We start from the raw sequence: 20,396 nt of genomic DNA on the forward strand, positions 1-20,396 counted from the left end.
AATTGTAGATCACTACACGGTGCTCAGTCCCATCGCAGATACATAATACTAGGTGGGGGGTGAGGGGGCGAATGTATGTTTGTAATGTCTAGCTATATTTGTTTGAGTAATGGGAAAAATAGTATCTTCTTATTCTAAATTCTGTTTTTCTTCTCATTTTATAGATTAATTCCAAATTCCAGGGTTTCGTTTCCCCCTTTGACAAGTGAAGTTGGCTCTGAATGTACAAAACCAAGCACAGTTTTTCCAAATTAGTGTTACCGAAATCTGCTATTACCCTCAGCCTACCACCTTCCTTGGGTGGATTAGTTGCTCCAGCATCAGCTTTATTGCAGAGCATAGGGATCCATGGTGTCTGGCATTTACCTCTCATTACCATTTATCTAAAACACAATTAACAGGTCAACATTTAATTATCACCATGCGCCAGGATCTGACAATACAGAGATCCTGTATTGTTGCTCATTCGTTTTGCTAGCTCCGTCAGCAGATAATGTTCATATGTTAATACCCCTTGCAGCTCATCATCAAAGCCCCATAACTTCTTTAGCCTTTCTTCTTCCTGGTATTTGCTCACTGACCTTTTACAAATTTAATTATTTATACCCAATTTGGCTACTTCTCTTTTTCTTCCTGCCTTCTAATGTATCTAATGTGGAATTGATATTGTGAACCAAGCAATGGAATGTGCTCCAGGAAATCGCTCACCTTCTAAAGCCGAGTGACAAATGAAAAGGAAAATGCCAAAGGTTTTTGCAATTTGAAACCCAGTGTGGTAAAATAAGGATGCATTGCTGAGGTTATGGTGTGACGCATTCATTGCCCGCCCTGCAGGGCAGAATTTTTCATAATACCCAGAGCAGATCTTCTGATCGGATATTCAGGAAAGCACCCAGGCATAATGCTGATCCCTTAATCCAGCACAAGGCAGGAATAGACTAAATAATTTAATGTCTGGTTGACCCTCATTTCTTATAATAAAACATCACAGGGCGCTTGATTGTGCAACCTGCTTGATTATTACTTAGACCTGTTCAGGTATTTGGAGAATTAAATCATATGGAGAGAAAAGAATAAGAAAAGCCTTAGAAATGGATGGGATCAGTCCATTGGATACCCTGGTTTGCAAACCATTTTAATGGCAATAACAATCTTGGTATTTTAATGAAGTTTAGACATTATGTTAAAAGATATTTTCAGAAGTACTGTTGAATTCTGTTCAATTAAGGACATTAAGGAAACAGGGTCAGTGAGGAAGCATATGCTAAATGTGATTTGTTATGGTGAAGAAAAAGAACCTTAATGTGATTCTCCTTATTTTTCCTGAGTGATGGGATGGTTCAAATATCTACTTAGCACTGATTTACTTTTCTTTTCTAACACTCATTGGGAAAGATGAAATAGAATTTGAAAATCAGAAAATAATTGTCACTGTCTCAGACTTCAAATGTTGAAAGGGATGATGTTAAAAAAAAAGACATTTGTTAGTGGACCAACATTAGAAATGAGGAATTTACCTTAAAATGCTTTATTAAAAAATCAGTTAATGTTCATCAGTAAGCTAAATTCCTGCTCACGCCTGTAATCCTAGCACTCTGGGAGGCCGAGAAGGGTGGGTTGCTTGAGCTCAGGAGTTCAAGACCAGACTGAGCAAGAGTGAGACCCCATCTCTACCAAAAACAAAAAAAGTTGAATTCATTTTGTCATAATATTTTTGGATCATGGAAAATATAAGGTAATTTTTTTTTATTGTTTGGGATTCATTGAGGATATAAAGAATTAGGTTACACTTATTGCATTTGTTAGGTAAAGTCCCTCTTATAATTGTGCCCTGCCCCCAAGAGGGATTCCATACACTGTGATCTCCCAGCCTTATCTCTCCCCCCCTCCCTGTTGCCTCATTCCCCTACCCCTCACCTTGTATAAGATCTACCACCTTCACGTTAGAGTTGAGTACACTGGATTCTTGCTTCTCCATTCTTGTGATACTTTACTAAGAAGAATGTGTTCCATCTCCATTCAGGTTAATACAAAAGATGTGAAGTCTCCATCTTTTTAAATGGCTGAATAGTGTTCCATGGTATCCATGTATCACAGCTTGTAAATCCATTCCTGGGTTGGTGGGCATTTAGGCTCTTTCCACATTTTGGATAAGGTAAATTTTTTACATGATTTTTATTGTTTTCTTCACAGAAGTATGTGTATGATTATAGCACTGATGTATCAGAAGTAGCAAAAGATAAGCTTAAGCATACAAAAGTTTTAAAGAGTTCATTTGAGCAATTCATGAATGGGCCAGCTCCACCTAAGGGGACAAAAGGAAGATTTTGTATGAGATAAAACATTTTTTCTCAACTATTGTTAGATTCATAGCTGAGGCACTTATAACAAAAGACAGATTAATAATAGAAAGCCTACGCATTTATGTCACGTTAAGTTGTCCGTGACTCAGGAGACTTCAGAAATGAAGACTTTCTCCAAGCAGGGAAAACTGTATTCTTATGGACAGTCACGCAGAAGTATAACTGAGGAAAAATAAAGCATGTGTGATCTAATACTAATAAACCGGGGGACTCAACATGGCCAGTGTCTTCAGATCCTTGTTGCTGCCTCTGTGGGACATTCTTCTCTGAGTATGGAGCACATGAGGGTCTTCTGACCTACTCAGGAAAAGGCAAGGTCATTCTATTATGGTCTGCTTCAGGAGAGAAGAGGCAGGGAAAAGTCTGAGTAATCTTCTTGCTTCTTCTGTTTCCTTAAACTCCAAGATGCCATATTTGTGTGGGGGGGACCCTAACTTGAACCCCATCCTCTTTTATAAGATATTCATGGAAGCAATATAAAGAAAATATTTAACTGGTAATAATTAAAAGTTTATTGAGAGCTTATTTGGAGGTTTCTTTTTCTTTTTTCTTTTCTTTTTGAGACAGAGTTTCACTTTGTTGCCCTGGGTAGAATGCTGTGGCATCATAGCTCACAGCAAACTCGAGCTCTTGGGCTCAAGTGATTCTCTTGCCTCGCCTCCCTAGTAGCTGGGACTACAGGTGCCCACCACAACACCCGGCTTTTTTTTAGAGATGGGGGGGTCTCAGTCTTGCTCAGGCTGGTCTCGAACCTGTGAGCTCGGGCAATCCACCTACCTCAGCCTCCCAGAGTGCTAGGATTACAGGTGTGAGCCACCACACCCAGTCTAAATTGAAGGTTTCTTGTTGGTAACGTCTCTAGTTAGAGGATAATTGGTGATTTCTGTTAGTTAAACTTAGATTTTTTCTACAGTTTATACTGAGTTGCGTTCCAGTTTTCTTACGTAGGAATACAAGGAGCTGAAGCTGTATCAGCCTAATGAACCATCAAGTAATTCTTTTTAACAGAAGAATTTAAATGTCCATTTCAATGGACAGAGTAAACCGTGTTTAATGAGTAGGTAAAATAGTATTACATATGCATTTGGGGGAAAGTATTAAGGATTATGCACACTCAAATCCTTTTTAGAAGTATGGGTTCAGTTGTTTGGCACTGGAGAATTTCATCTTGTTATTTTACTGCCCTTAATGTTGTATCAGTATTAGAATTCCCACCTACATAGAGATGATTTGAAATAGGAGTTGTCACTGGCAGGATCACCCACGGTGAAAAAGAACATCATAGTAAAATACCGAGGGTTCTATTTGTTTCTTTTATACATGTGGACACTGCGTGTGTGCATGTTACACCAGTTTAGCATTTATATAGGCACATTTGTATGTCAGTCTTTATTCCAGGATGAGATAGTAAATTGTTAACATTGTGAGCAATGAGGGCCTTCAACTATGTCGATACTTACCACCAATGCCAATTTTCATTACTCAAGTGAGTGTTAAAAGCTTCTTATATTTGATTAATATTTGTTGTTTGCTTTAGTAAACACCAGTTAATTTTTGAGTTTATATATTTTGCTATTTCGTAACTGTCTCTGTCTTTTTACAGAATTTTATAGGAATTAAGAGAGAATATCTACTTTCTGAGCAATTCTCTTTAAGATTTGAGTATTGTGATGATTAACACAAGGGACTGATATTTCCTGTGAAGACAGAAATGTTAGGCTAAAACCCTTTGTATTCAATGAAGAAAATAAGTTTCATCCTAGAAATTGTGGAGGGAAGGAAAAGTGCATAAGCAACATCAGTTTAAAGTAAAAATTCCATCACATGCCCCACTGTCTCATCTTGATTCTTAAATTTCCCTTTGACTGATTCGATATTTTGTTTCATTTCCTTTTACTCTAATACTAACAGGGTGCTTAAAGGAATGTGCTACTGTTCTTATCCAGGAAGCATCACTTTAAATTTCTTTGTCAAAGTCAAATAGGCCAAGGTAAAGTAATAGCTTAGTCTCTGGATTATAGTCTACCCTTAGTTAATGGAAGTAATTATTTTCATCTTGATTATAGCTGACACAATGTTTCCTTTAAAAGATAGTAATCTTGAGAAGGTAATTTATGTGCATAAGCACAAGAGACATGATAAGTCTCTGGTTAGAGACAGGTGACCTCATCAGCTCTAACATTCTCTGCATCTCCAGTTATAAATTCTTTTTTTTTTTTTTTATTAAATCATAGCTGTGTACATTAATGCAATCATGGGGTACAATGTGATGGTTTTATATACAATTTGAAACATTTTCATCAAACTGGTTAACATAGCCTTCACAGCATTGTCTTAGTTACTGTGTTAAGACATTCATATTCTACACTGAGTAAATTTCACATGTACTCTTGTAAGATGCACCGTAGGTGTGGGCCCACCAATTACCCTCCCTCTATTCATCTTCCCCCTCCCCTGCTCTCCCTTTCCCTTTCCCCTTCTTCTTGGGCTATAATTAGGTTATAGCTTCATATGAAAGCTATAAATAGGTTTCATAGTAAGGCTGAGTATATTGGATACTTTTTCTTCCATTCTTGAGATACTTTGCTAAGAAGAATATGTTAAAAAATAAACTTATTCTAGTTTCTCTTTATGTTGTCCAAGCATTAGACACTTATATTTCATTGAAACATATTCCTTTTTTAGCAAATGACTGAACTCCTCAAACTGTCTTGGAGCTGTTTTGCATTTGGCCTGTCTCCTAGGTGACATTTCAAATGCACGTACAAACATATACATACACAAACGTGTGTGTATAATTGTAACTCTTTAGTCTAGAATAAGACAATAGTAAGAATTAAAAGTAATATTTTGAAAACTTTTTCCTCTCGAATCACAGATTCATGATATATGAAGGTTATTTTCCGTTACTTTCGGTTTTTATATCATATAAATTTGCTTTTTTTAGATACCAATAAAAATACATCTACGTAATAAAACAAACTCTCCCAGTCCAGAAATCTATTACTTATTTTTAATGTATGTATTCTTTTTCCAAACTTAATTTTTCGATAATGTTTTCTCCATAAAACTGAATCATTGAGCAGCTTGACAGCAGAGTGTGACAATTGTGGTATGTGGGCACAGGATACTTCTTCCTTCCTCTTAAGTCTAGATTTAAGTCTACATTCTGTTGTGCTGGGGTTGGACTGAAACATAGGTGAAAAAAGCAAACATTTTTGTCATTGGGAACATGAGGGGTTTTTTTCTCTCTGGGTTGGTGGAGTTCTTCAGGCACTGGCTAAAGATTGGTGCTTTCTTTAGGGCTCTCTAGAGCAGTCCTCTGGAGCTGATTCACTTCACAGTTCCCTGACGTGCAGGAGTTATCTCCAGATCCACCTTTCCCTGCCTAGCTACCATTCCGTGGAGCCGCTCCTGCACAGACTCTGGCAGCTGTACATTAATCAGCCCTCTTTATTGGTGGGTAGCAGGAAAGCTCAACCTGAGTGTGTTTTCTATGATGCCTACTATATTCACTCTATAAATATTTCATGAGCTTCTTCTAAGGCTTGGTCCTCTTCTATGTTCTTGAGATTCATCAGTGTAAAATCACCAAAAATCCTTGCTCTCCAGGAGCCTGCTTCTAAGGACCCATAGGAAACATCTGTATCCTCACCGTGCCAGAGAAGGCATGAGGTTGCTCCAAAACTTGTTAATCATGGTTAATCATGGTCACTGGCGATTTCTGGCTAGGCGTCTTCTGCTATTTCTCAGGAAGTTGTGGAGGACATTGGTCTTTTAAAAACATGGATGACAATAATTTTTCATTCTGGGACTTGGGCTCTGTATGTCTATTCCTATGGAATAGAAAAAAAATCATGATTGTCTTGTTATATATCCGTATTTTATGATAAAGTTCAATACAATGAATTGTTAAGGTGGGAATTCTCTGGCTGAAGCTTCCCCTGATGTACCAATATGATTATTATTGGGATACAAAGGGAGTGTGATTCAAACTGTATTCCCTGCCCTCCATGTGGAGTTATAGGAGAAATGGGTGTAAGAACATGATAAAGTTTTTGGATATAAAACCCTCCACTAAATTAAAGGTATAAAAATAGGTTATAGGAAGAGGAGAGGGGAGGAATTGGTCACCAGATTTCTTGGGAGAGAGCAATTACCTTGCTGTGAGTCTTCACCACTCTACTATGTCCACTACTCTACTATGTCCCTTTGAGGAAAAGGGAGGGTGCTACTTTCTGACCCCAAACTTAGTGAGAAAAGTTTCAAAGAGGTCCTCACTGAGAGCTTTGAAATGGGTATTTTTGCTGTTTTGACTTAGAAAAGTCTAAAACCACCTCCTACCCAGGATCTAAATCTCTCTGCCCAGTTCTCCAAAATCTACAGGGTCAGATAAGAGCTGACCTACTATTTTGGTGGCAGGATCAGGAAGCTGCTGCTGTCTTGGAATCTAGCCTGCCTATCTAAAATTTGCAGTGGAAGGAATACTTACTGCTAGGTTCAAGGGTTTGACCATCACTTGAGATTTGCAGTTGATGTACTGAAATGAAAAATGGTTTCATTAGAAAAGTAAGAAAGGGACTTTTTTTTTTTTTTTTCCTGACAATGACAGGGAAAACCTAAAGCGTGAATTTCCTGTGACTTTTCTAGGGATGTGGGAGGATTATGACTCCCCATTCCCACTTCATAAATAAAGTTTAAAAGAACTGTAGGGCACATAAATAAAATTGCATTTTCATTAGACCTTGAGTCCTGATTTTTCAGCTTACCCATTATACATACATCTGTCTGTGTGTGTTACAGATGAACCTATACATATATACACACATATACATGGTTTTATATAGTATTATATATTGTTATAGTGCCTGCTATTTTCATGTAGTAATATACATATAATATAAAATAATAAGTTGTTGTAACTATTTAAATTACACAGTTTATGACACCCTCTCTTATTAACTCCTTTCCATATAAATATGCCTCTTTATAGTTTCATTTGCCATGTTATATAACTAATTCCTGTCTATCGGACATGAATGGTGTTTCTAGTTTTCAGTATTATGAATAATGCTCTGATAGACATACCTCTGTCCACATCTTTCCATTGGTACTCAATTATCGGCTTAGGATACATTTCTCAAAGCCATTCTTTCTTTTTAAAATTTTATAAGTTATATGTACCTAGTTCATAATGTGGTAAATATTTTACAACTAACTCTGGAAAATTTATTCATGTAATATTGATATCCATAAGATTCTTGGCATATCAGCCCCAAAGGGGCATGAGTTAGGATGTTTTTCTAGAAAGTACTGGTCCCTCAGAGATATATAGAGTTTTAAAATATAGAGAGTGTTAAAATTGATATCTCATTTTCCAGCTTTTATGGAATATTTCTAGGGAATAGTAACAACTTGGAGATAGTATTAGAAGATAACTAATAATAATTTAGGAAGAAACATTTAGCACACAGCCCTTCTTCATTTGCTGTTTCTTACACCAAGGTAAAGTTTCAAAGTGAGTGTTCTCTTAAAAAAATCCTTTAAAAAATCTAAGTGGATGCAAAGTTTGGTAAAAGTGATATTGAAAAAAGATATCTTGAGCAGCAGTGGAACAACAATGGGAGCATAGAGAAGATTGTCCAGGCACAATTGACTGGACAGTTTTTTCTCCCTGGAACATTCCAAGGGGCGTGGTGTCTCATCTCTGACCAGCTCAAGCTAAGAGCAGATTTGTTTGCAACTTTAGAGGCAGGAATAAGCATCAGCCTTGGTCCTGTAAGGTCATTCCCAAGTTCCCACATTTCCTAACTTCATTTTAGTTTCCATACACACTCAGAACCTTAAGTATCTCCCACTTCAGCTACCCCACAGCTATTACTTTCTGTTCTGACTTTAAACAGTTAAAACCATAGTTGATCTACGTGTATTTCCATGGACATATCATAATGTTTAAGAATATGGGTTTTAAAGTGACATCTGGTCAGAAGTTGAAGGCAATTGCCTAGTTTGCTCTTATAGAAGGGTTCAAATTAAAAACAGAGGGCTGTGAAGATTAAATTGGATAGTTGTATTTGCCATTTTGGGCCTATGATCAGCTATGTGGTATAGCTCAGTAAAAGTTAATTTTTAGTCATGTCATCGTCCAGTGAAGTGGGTTGTAGGGGATGTGGACTCTAGTCCATTTGCTCATGCAGACTCCTCTTGTCTGTGCTACAACTTGACCATTTTGAGGGCCTCCATTTCTTCCGCTGGACCTTATTCTTTCCAGTTAGTAGGGAAAGGAAGAGAAAGCACAGAGGATTGCCTTATTAGCAAAGCCAAAAGTCATGCACATTCCTCTCACACACATGTCACTGGATAAAACTCCATCATATGATACAATTCCCTACATGCAAGAGAGCTAGGAAAGGAAATCTGGTTGCATGCCCAAGAGAAACAGAACACAGATGTTGGTGAACATTTCTACAGGCCTCTACTGTGATTATCATTTGGATATATAACCAACATATTTTTGTTAATTGGCACAACCTCTAAGCATTCCTTTGATTGTTATTTGCTGTGTTGGAGTTCAATGCAGCCAAGCCCAGAAATCAAAGGTTCTTGTGGTGCTTGGAAACCATTTAATATGAAGATATTATTACAATGCACATTATGTGCAGTTCTTTTTGTTTTGCCCCAAAATTCACCATTAAAATAGTCATTTCCATACCTAAAAAACTTTTTTGAGCCACAAAAGTTGGCACATCCGTATGGCATGTCTGGTTCCAATTGGCACCTAAATAAATAGGTCAAAAATTGATAAATAAAAAATAAAGTATATGTCAAATGCATCTCATTAGTTCTCTCTTTCATTATTTTATAGTGGGTACATCTCTCAATTTTTAAAAAACACATGTTGAATGAGACTAATTGGATTTATTAATCATGTATTTTCTTAAAATTTTACTATCTCTAATTGAGTCTGAAAATAGAAGTCAGCATGAATTTTGGAAAGAAAACATCAGAAACAAGGACTGCTTTTGCTTAACATACTTAATATAGAAAAGTAGGTGTATTAATACAATGTCATCTTCCATTCTGGAAGATTGTCTTCTCAGCAGGAACTATATATATGGCTGATATGTTAAAAGGATAAACTGTTATAAATAATTTTTGAAAAGAAATAGAATATTAAAAAAAATAAACAAGCAAAAAGAATCTTTGCATTTTCAGCAGTCTGCCTCAGTAATGCTCCTAGAGTCAGTATATTAATGGAATCACCAATGCAGCCATTTATCCACTTGTCCATCCACCCAGTTATTGAAGATATAACTTCAATAGCACACCTGCAATGCCATACTCCATGTTAGGTCAGATCTTTTTACACCAAATTGTCTTATTATTATATTCAATTTTTCAGTCACCTCTGGTTTAGATTTATATATACAGAAATATATAAATAAATATAGATATAAATAATGAGAAAGACTTAATTAATCAATGTTGACATTGTGCTGTCTAAATAGGAGAAGCTCATTTAATATTTGAGTTCCATATTTTTTATTGAAAATCTTAACTTCAATAAATAACCACTAAATCACTCCCTACAGAAGTTGTCTAACTTTTCCACCAACCGTATTAAGAAATATTTTTCAATCCTTTTCTCTAGTTACTAGTTTAAAATTTTGCTTCTTTAATGGGTACAATACAATTTTAATTTTAATTTTTTATAACTGTCATGTTGTGTTTTTTATGTTTTTTGACCATATGTATCATTTTTTTCCTAAGGGTTCTTTCTTAATAATTTTTATAGATTTTTCTAATTGAACTTTGATACTGATTGAACTCTTCTGACACAATTTCTCCATGATTCAGGATTACATTTTGTTGTTAATATTACCTATGTAAAAAACTGTGTTGTCGATGGTAAAAATATATAAATATAGATGCTTTAAAAAGTAATAGTAGGGCCAGTTGTGGTGGCTCACGCCTGTAATCTTAGCAATCTGGGAGGCCGAGGCGGGTGGATTGCCTGAGCTCACAGGTCAAGACCAGCCCGAGCCAGAGCAAGACTTCATCTCTAAAAATAGCTTGGCATTGTGGTGGGAACCTGTCAAGAGGCTAAGGCAAGAGAATCACTTGAGCCCAAGAGTTTGAGGTTGCTGTGAGCTATGATGCCACAGCACTCTACCAAGGGTGACAAAGTGACACTCTGTCTCAAATAAAAAAAAAAAGGAGAATAATATTCAACTTACTGTACAACCTTGATTTTCTCTACAGAGACTGAATTGGAATAAGAAAAATAGTATTTATTATGCATTATTTATTAATCAACCAAATATACCAAAAATATTAGTTAATTTCTTTAGGGATATAAGTATGATTAGTAAAATAATAATCAGTATGCCTTTTGTTCACTTGACATCCCCTGAAAATTTGAAGGTTAGACAATTAAGTTTGTGAACTCATCCTAGAAAAAGTGCTATATACCTCATTGCCGAATATTATTACTAGACGTACCTTTGAAGCACTTTCCTTGGCCATCTCTTGACTATAGCGATATTTAGCAGTGAAGTATGTAGTACTTTCCTACGATGAGTTCACAAACTTAATTGTCAGACCTTACAAAATGACAGCTCTAACAACCATTCTAGGAAAAGAGGTCTAATATTGTTTTGAAGGGTGGACTAGGTGCTAGCATTGGTGCATTGCTCCTCAAGGGGAATACTCTGAAGATGACTGGAGTGGTATTCAGCAATGAGGTATATAGCACTTTTTCTAGGATGAGTTTGTGAACTTAATTGTCTGGCCTTGTATATAATAAAGATCCTCATGTAGCCTCATGTTGAATAATCTTAAATTAGTTATATTGAATTTAGTGGTTCAGATAAAGTTATTTCCATAGTAGCTAATTTTGCCTTTCCTAAAAGCATAAATGCCTAATTTTATTATCAAAATCCTATAAGACAGACATGCAAAGTAGTGGACTTTAAATTAAAATTATATTAAACATTTCTGAAAAAGTAGTTTACTAAAGGTAGGGAAAATTTTTAGTAAACTACAGAAAGTGCATCTCATTGACACCCAGTATGTTTAAAAAGAAAAAGATGTCAATGATGTACATTATGTTTTTAGACCGATGGTATTAAGTTAAACATTGAACATTCTAGTCTTGCCTCCAGGGGTAGCCAACCATTCTCCTAAAGTAGTGTATATCCTGCCCTTTCAGGTTGTTATCCATTACCACATGCCCATAGTTTATGCGTCATGGGGGCTGGCAAACTTTTACTTCAAGGACAAGATAGTAAATATGTTAGGCTTTGTGGATCATAAACTCTATGGCAACTACTCAACTCTTCCCTGTGGCACAGAGGCAAACATAAGGTACAAATGACTGGAGGTGGCTGTGTTCTAATAAAACTTTATTTGTATCAACAGTTGATAAGACAGATTTGGCTCACAAGTCAGAGATTTCCAACTCTTATTGTGTTATATTAAGTCTTGTATTTTTAATTTTTGTGTTTTCCATCAAAATGTATTTTGGTAATTTTTTTATTAAACATTATGATTTTGAGATTCACATTTGTTGGTGCATATGGCTATAGTTCTTTTGTTCAACATGCACTGTGAAATTATTTATTTAGTCTTTTAATGGCTGGCATTTGTTTTCTTTCCCAGTTTTCAGCAATGCTATGGTGATTGTCCTTCAACTTCTCTTCCTCTGTGTATATGCAAAAGATTCTCTGTGATACTGTATTGATATTCAGAGTACCTATCAGATTCTCTGTGTCTAAATTAGCAGCTCAAAAGACATTTTCTTATATGTGAAGATCATGGAGCAGAGATCAGCTTACTATTTTGGTGAATGCGGACAGAATCAAAGAGTTGAAGTCACTCTCTTTATCTCTACCCCATTATATTAAGTGTTAGGTTAGGGAAAAGGTAAATTTAAATTACTATGGTCTGTTTATATAATTGGCACTTTATCTATAAAGATGACAATCTGAATATTTTTTGGCTTTAAAACATAGACTCTTTCTACAAGAGGAGTAGAAAATGAGTTTGATAAATTCATGTTAATATTTCCAGTAGTTCAATAAGGTACCATTATATATTTAACCTTGATTATATTTTTGTTCTTGTTTTTATACCAGCTAACTCAAAGAATAGCATTCACTTTATTAAAATTGAGTTATTTAAAAACTCAAAATATAAGTATTCCCTTTTGCTTCAATATATTTTCTGTCACCAGTAAAGTTTTGGTCTGCAAGACTGTATCATTCAAATTTCTTTACCTATTATTCACATAAACTACCATTGACTAGATAGTAGAAAGCGTTACTTTATAAAGAGTACATGAAAATACACAATAAAAAGTAATTTTCACTAGTAGCACCCTCCTGTAATCTCAGCTACTTTGGAAACTGAGGCACAAGTAGTATTGCTTGAGCCCTGGAGTTCCTGATCAGCATGGCCAACATAGTGAGACTCCGTCTCAAAAAATAAAAACAAAATAAAATCTCCAGCAAATTCTCTTCCCTGGAAGCAACTATTGTTAAAAGAGATTCTTCAGTCCTCTTCTGCAGATATTCACTGCCTTGAATAGTGATGTTTTATGATTGGAATAATCTTCCTATAAAAGTGCACATGCGAAATGTACGTTTATATATTCCCTTACTGATTTTCTGCACAAATGGAATCCACTATCCAAAACCATGTATATACATTGTTATTTGTGATCATTGATAGATAGATTCACAGTAAATTTTTACGTAATATAAGTTCCTATATGCAGTTTGATTTATCTCTCATTTGTCTAAAATTTTATGTAGATTCTGAAAGGTTTCATGATTCCTTTCTATAACTTTCTGCATTTTCAGTTGTCCTAGAAGTTTGTATTTATCTCTTTAGTTCATGATAATGAGGACTATCTTGAGTAAACCTCTAGGCCTCCTGATTATTTAAATCTATATTTCAGGTTTACTTCTATACCTAGAAATGGTCTACAAAACTATTAGAAAAGTATTAAAGTTGTTGACATGACCCCAACACAGGCAGGATAGTAGTCACTTGGTACCTACATGTGCAAAGGTCATAAGTGTACAAGCCATGCAAATTTAGGCACCATTTCATGATTTTGTGATCACACAATAACTAAACTACTGAGAGAGATGCCAAAAGTGTTGAAATTATGGCACCAGAATATTGGAATGGCTTCCTATACAATTATTCTCTGAAAAGTGTAACAGAACCATTTTGGGAGATGATCTGAATCAAAGAATGTTTTACAAGTTAGAGAAGCTAAAATAATAACTAGGCTTCATTCTATCATTTTCATATTAGGGGACTTGCAAAAACGATGTTTGCAGTTATCATTAAGTTCTTACCTATGTTTCTTCTGGTTGCTTCTGGCCACATCGGACTCCAGTGGAAAATGTATCCATTTTTTTCTTTTTGCCATTAGAAAAGCAAAACAAGAAAACAAGTATTAAGGAATAGACTGTTTCTGGCTCTTTATCTCAAAGCTCAACTAAGTCACTGACTTCTAGGGAGCATTGTTCTCCCATCACGTGTTCACTCATTGAGTTCTTACTTCAAAATCAAATAATGATTTTCATGCTACAAACTACACAAAGGTGGAAACCATAAAACACTAGCCTTAAAGTTTTCTTGTATGCTTTTTGTCAGAGTGACAAGTGCTCCTCTCTTTATATTTTCTTGGACACATTTCATTTTCAGGGCATTCTGTGCCATTCGCCGCTCTTTGAGACTGAGTGTGAGACTGTGAGTATTTGAGAGGTTTGTGTGTTCCTCACATCCTTCAGGCCAGTGACTGCCTAATTTTAAACAGACTATTTCTTCCAGTTTCTTAGTTTAATCCCTGTTGCAGTGATTAAGTAGTCCAAAACATTCTTCAATGATGTCGAAGGCTTTGGAAATTAAGAGTAAATTGCTTCCGGGAAAAACAAATCAAACTTGCATTGCAGACCTAAAGAAAGTGCATTAAAACATATTACATTGCACTTTCTTAGAGGAATAAATTGAGAGTCACAGTAATCTTTCTTATGGCAATGTCAGATTCAGAGACACTTCGATTAATTTTGGCTTTAGAATGAGGTTCTCCCCAGCACTCCACTCTCTATTTGATGTGTCCACATTTTTTCAATGTATGGAAGAACAATTTATGCCATAAATTATTGGCTTTGGGACCAAAAATCCAGATTAGAAAGGTAAAGCAATCTACTGGGAAAAGTACATGGAGGTGATAGAAATTGGATCTGATTTGATTTCCCATTACTGATTTGCTATGTGACACCAGGCAAACTGGGCAACCTTAGTGAGCTTTCATTAACATAACTGTTCGTGTCCACACATGATGGGGTCATGGCTGCCATATTACCTTAGTGATATCTTTACTGATGGAAGGTAGCAGGGTTGGTGGTAAGAGATATTTTGAAGTCTTCCAGTGTCAGTGTCTCACAGGCACATTGTATGTCCTATTTGAAAAAGAGAGAAAAGACTGCTTGGTAGAGTATGGTACCTGAGGGAATCCATTGTGTTTTGTTGCTTAATTCAGGAAATGAAGTATCTCACTTTTTCTAGCTTTGAGGAGAGAATGAACATTCACATTTTAAAATTCACACTTAAAAGTTGTGTTGCAGCTGATTTTTTTAAAAAAATATTTTATTATTATTATATATTATATATATATATATATATGTGTGTATTTCTTTATGCAGTTTTTGGCCAGGGCTGGGTTTGAACCTGCTACCTCCAGCATATGGGGCTGGAACCCTACTCCTTTGAGCCACAGGTGCTGCCCCCAAATGAATATTTTATTAAAACATAACTTATGTATGTTATATATAATGTATATATAAAACCATGTATAGCCCTATACATTTTCATGAGCTGACCACATCCATATAACCCACAACCTTCCAAATGACTGCCTCCTTTTCTTCCCTAGGCATTATACTCTACCCACCATGGATCACAGCTATCCGAACTTTAACACAATAGAGGAGGTTCTTCTGTTTTATACTTTATTCAAATGTATACTCTTTTATTTCTGACATACTCAAAAATATGTTTGTAAAATTTACTCATACTAATTCTAATGATGTACATTATTCATTCTTAGTATTGCCTGGTATCCGTTTGAATGGATACATCAGAGTATGTTGACAGACATTTAGGTAGTTTTGAACTTTTGTCCCTTACTAGCAATGCCACCATGAGACATTAAAGAATAACATAGTGCGATAGGACTTTCTATAATGATAGAAGTGTTCTTACCATGCATTGCCAAATATGGTCGGCACTAACCTCATGTAGCTATTGAACTCTTAAAGTATGTGGCTGAGGAAATAAATTAATTTTAGCTACTTTGGTATTTTCTAAATAAAGAAAAAATTCTGTTGTTAAGGTGTTACTGTTATACTCTCCCCACCTCTATTCTTGGCTACTTCCAAAGACCAGTGCCATAACCCAAGTAATATAGGTGGCCTCTAGAAACTGAAACTGACAATAATTGAATTCTCTCCTTGGATACACAGAAAAGAACACATCCCAGGTAACACTTTAGTTTTAGCCCAGTTAGACACATGTCAGGCTTCTAACCTACAGAACTGTGTTGTTTCAAGCCATTAACTGTGAGGTAGTTTGTTATAGCAATAGAAAACTAATATGGTAGCTACCCATAATATATAAAGTCAAAAGTGAAAAATGATGCAAGAGTTGTATATGAAATGATAGATCTTAAAAGATAAGATGAGTAGAGAAGTTTTCATGGAAGAGAGTATTTGAAGTGGCACTGAAAGATAAGCTGAAAGATAAGCTGAATTTGGACTTGCAGAGATACATAACAAGGAGATTTCAAGCCAATAATACAGTGCGTGTAAATATTGGAAAAGAGGAACCATGAGCAAGGGCATAGGAGACTCATGGCATGTCGTGGTTAAAAATGCGAGTAGCATTTTAACTAATGTTATTATTGTTAATTAAAGGATCCATACTAAAAAGTAAAACTCATCATTACAGCTGTCTAATCATTGATACAGCTATCAACAGGAAATGGCACTGACAAGGCAGCTGGAATCTTAATGACCCAAACTGACATCTACAAAATTAAAAAAAAATAGCATTTAACTGAGATAATAGTGTTGCTTAGCTTTCTCCTCTACCCTATCCTGCCTTAATCATTTTTATAGGTTTTAAAACCTATAAAAAAAAAAAAAACCCATGCTTGATAATACAACATCCATTCTACAGCTTTCAGAACATTCAGCTGGATCAATGTCACATTTCAATAATTTTTCTACATGACCAGCAGATAAAACATTTTTCACTTCCCTTCTTCCTTCATTTGTTCTAGAAAAAGTTTTTTGCTACATTTCTAAATGTTACTCTGCTCTGGATGTAAGATATTCCAAAAGAAAATGATAAGTTAGGGAAGAGAAGAAAACAAATATTTCCAAGCAGAAACCACTATAAAAGCCACTTTGGTATCTGAATATCTGAAGACTTCCCTCAAATATTTTAGGTTGGATAAAGAGAAGGTATCTGGTCTCCTGACACCTGGTCTAGTTCTCGTCTTCACTAACTCACTGCCTCCATACTTTATTTTCTTGTGCTTTTCTTGTTTGTGCTTCACACATTTTGCATTTTCTTATATATTAAAGGTTTGTGGCAACCCCGAGTCAACTAATTCGATAATAGTGTCATCTTTCCATCAGCAGGTACTCACTTCTTGTCTCTGTGTAACATTTTTTTATTTCTCACACTATTTCAAACATTTTGATTACTATTACATCTGTTATGGTAATCTGTGGTCTGTGTCTTAGATGTTATTATTGCAATTGTTTTGTGCCATAAACCACACCCTTATAAGATAGTTAATTTAATCAATAAATATTGTATTTGTCAGCCTGATGGTCCAAATGGCCATGTCCTCATTTCTCACTTCCTCCTGGGGCCTCTTTATTCCTTGAGCTACAACAATATTGAAATTAGGCAGGTTAAGAACCCTACAATGGCCTTTAAGTGTTCAAGCGAAAGGAAGAAAGGAAGAGTCGAATGTTTCTCACTTTCAATCACTATCTGGAAAGAACTAAGCTTAATGAGGAAGGTATGTCAAAAGCCAAGCTAGGTCAAAATCTTACCCAATAGTTAACCAAGTTGTGAATACAAAGGAAGAGTTCCTGAAGGAAATGAAAAGTGCTACTCTGGTGAATACATGAATGACAGGAAAGGGAAACAACAGCCATATTGCTGACATGCAGACGTTTTAATGGTCTGCATAGAAGATCAAATCAGCCACAGCATTCCTGTAAGATGAAACGCAATCCAGAGCAAGGCCATACTGCAGCTTGTGACTTTAAGTTAAAGCCAATGAATACTCACTTTACCAGTGAGGAAATCCTTGGGCCCTTAAGAATTAGGCTAGGGCAGCGCCTATGGCTCAGTCGGTAGGGTGCCGGCCCCATATACCGAGGGTGGCGGGTTCAAACCCGGCCCCAGCCAAACTGCAACCAAACAATAGCCAGGCGTTGTGGCGGGTGCCTGTAGTCCCAGCTGCTCGGGAGGCTGAGGCAAGAGAATCGCTTAAGCCCAGGAGTTGGAGGTTGCTGTGAGCTGTGTGAGGCCATGGCACTCTACCGAGGGCCATAAAGTGAGACTCTGTCTCTACAAAAATAAATAAATAAATAAATAAAGTACCATTATAAAAAAAAAAAAAAAAGAATTAGGATAAATCAGCAGTCCCAGGCGCGTTCGAGGACGCCATGCTGCAGGGAAGTCTCACGTGATTAGTGGGGCGGTCTCACAGCCTTTGGCTATTCGGTGGCGAGGTGAAGAGCTGTAGCAGGCAGGTAAAAATCAAGGTGACCCCAAGAAAATGGCTCCTCCCCCAAAGGAGGTAGAAGAAGACAGTGAAGATGAGGATGATGACAGCAGTGAGGAAGAGGTTATTGTTCCTCAGAAGAAAGTCAAGAAGGCTATGGCAACCCCAGCAAAGAAAGTGGTGGTTTCTCCAACAAAAAAAGGTCGAAATTGCCACACCTGCCATGAAAGTAGCTGTTACCCCAGGCAAAAAGGCAGAAGCCCCACAGGCCAAGAAGATGGTTACTCCAGCCAGAGCAGTAGCAACACCTGGCAAAAAGGGAGGCACACCCGGCAAAGCATTGGTAGCAACCCCTGGTCAGAAGGGAGCAGCTACTCCAGCCAAGGGGGCAAAAAACAGCAAGGATGCCAAGAAGGAAGACAGTGATGATGATGAGGACGATGACAGTGAGGAGGATGATTAAAAGGAGGATGAAGATGAAGATGAGGAAGATGATGAATTTGAACCAGCAGTGATGAAAGCAGCAGCGGCTGCTCCTGCCTCAGAGGATGAAGATGATGAGGATGATGAGGATGACCAAGAGGAGGATGACTCTGAAGAAGAAGCTATGGAGACACACCAGCCAAAGGAAAGAAAGCTTCTGCAAAAGTTGTTCCTGTGAAAGCTAAGAGTGTGGCTGAGGAGGAAGATGAAGAAGAGGAAGAGGAGGAAGAGGAGGAGGAAGAGGAAGCCAGAAGCCAGCCATCCAAAACTCTGTCAAAGGTCTGTCTGAGGAAACCACTGAAGAGACATTGAAGGAGTCGTTTGACGGCTCTGTTCGTGCACGGATAGTCACAGACAGGGAAACTGGGTCCGTCAAAGCTGCAAAGGAGGCCATGGAAGATGGTGAAATTAATGGAAACAAAGTTACCTTGGACTGGGCCAAGCCTAAGGGTGAAGGTGGCTTTGGGGGTCGTGGTAGAGGCAGAGGAGGCCGAGGTGGAGGCAGAGGAGGCTTCCGAGTTGGAAGAGGAGGAGGAGGAGACCACAAGCCACAAGGAAAGAAGACAAAGTTTGAATAGCTTCTTTGTCCCTGTGTCTTTCCCTTATCTGTTTGAAAGAAAGCACTCTGGGGTTTTTACTCTGTTACCTGATCAATGACAGAGCCTTCTGAGGACCTTCCAAGATAGTACACAGTCCTGTGGTCTACTTGAAAATCCATATAGATAACATTTCAAGGGCACTACCCTATTGGTTTTGACTGGATATTCATATAAACTTTTAAAAAGAGATGAGTGATAGAGCTAACCCTTATCTGTAAGTTTTGAATTTATATTGTTCCCCATCCTATGTACAAAGCCATTTTTTTCCTAAAAAAAAAAAGAATTAGGCTAAATCTACTCTGCCTGTGCTCCACAAGTAGAACAACAAAGCTTGGATCATAGCACCTGTGTTTACAGCAGGGTTAACTGATTATTTTAAGCCCAATGTTGAGGCCTTATAGCTTAGGAAAAAAGATTCCTTTCAAATTATTACTGGTTATTGACAATACTCCTGGTCACCTAAGAACTCTGATGGATATATACTAGAAGCTTAAGGTTGTTTTCGTGCTTGATAACATAACATCCATTCTTCAGCCCATGGATCAAGGAGTCATTTGGACTTTCAAGTCGTCTTATTTAAGAATCACATTTTTTGGCTGGGCGCGGCAGCTCACACCTATACCTAGCACTCTGGAAGGCCAAGGCAGGTGGGTTGCCTGAGCTAAAGAGTTTGAGACCAGCCTGTGCAAAATAAGACCCTGTCTCCACTAAAAACTGGAAAAAAGAAAAAAATTAAAAAAAAAAAAAACCAGAAAAAAACACATGTCAGGTTTCATGGCAGGCACCTGTAGTCTCAGCTATTCGGGAGGCTGAGATAAGAGGATCACTTAAGCCCAAGAGTTTAAGTTTGGTGTGAGCTATGACACCATGCCACTCAATTCCAGGACCACTGAGTGAGACTCTGTCTCAAAAGAGAAAAAATAAGAAATACATTTTGTATGTATATAGCTACCATAGTGACTCCTCTGATAGATCTGAGCAAAGTAAATAGAAAACCTTCTGGAAATGAATAACCATTCTGATTATTATTAAGAACATTTGGGATGCATGAGAGGGGGACAAAATATCAGAAGTTTAGAAGAAGGTGATTCCAGACATCATGGATTATGCTGAAGGCTTCATGAC

At 36.9% G+C, this 20,396-nt stretch overlaps 1 protein-coding gene and 1 pseudogene across 10 annotated transcripts in view; both read left to right on the forward strand.

Annotated features, from left to right (window-relative positions):
• RBMS3 (RNA binding motif single stranded interacting protein 3) overlaps window positions 1-20,396 on the forward strand; it is a 793,177-nt gene that overhangs the window by 553,602 nt on the left and 219,179 nt on the right. The window lies entirely within an intron of this gene.
• LOC128591858 (nucleolin-like) lies at window positions 16,787-19,020 on the forward strand (annotated as a pseudogene).

Source organism: Nycticebus coucang, chromosome 8, assembly GCF_027406575.1.
Source record: "Nycticebus coucang isolate mNycCou1 chromosome 8, mNycCou1.pri, whole genome shotgun sequence".
Lineage (NCBI taxonomy): Eukaryota > Metazoa > Chordata > Mammalia > Primates > Lorisidae > Nycticebus > Nycticebus coucang.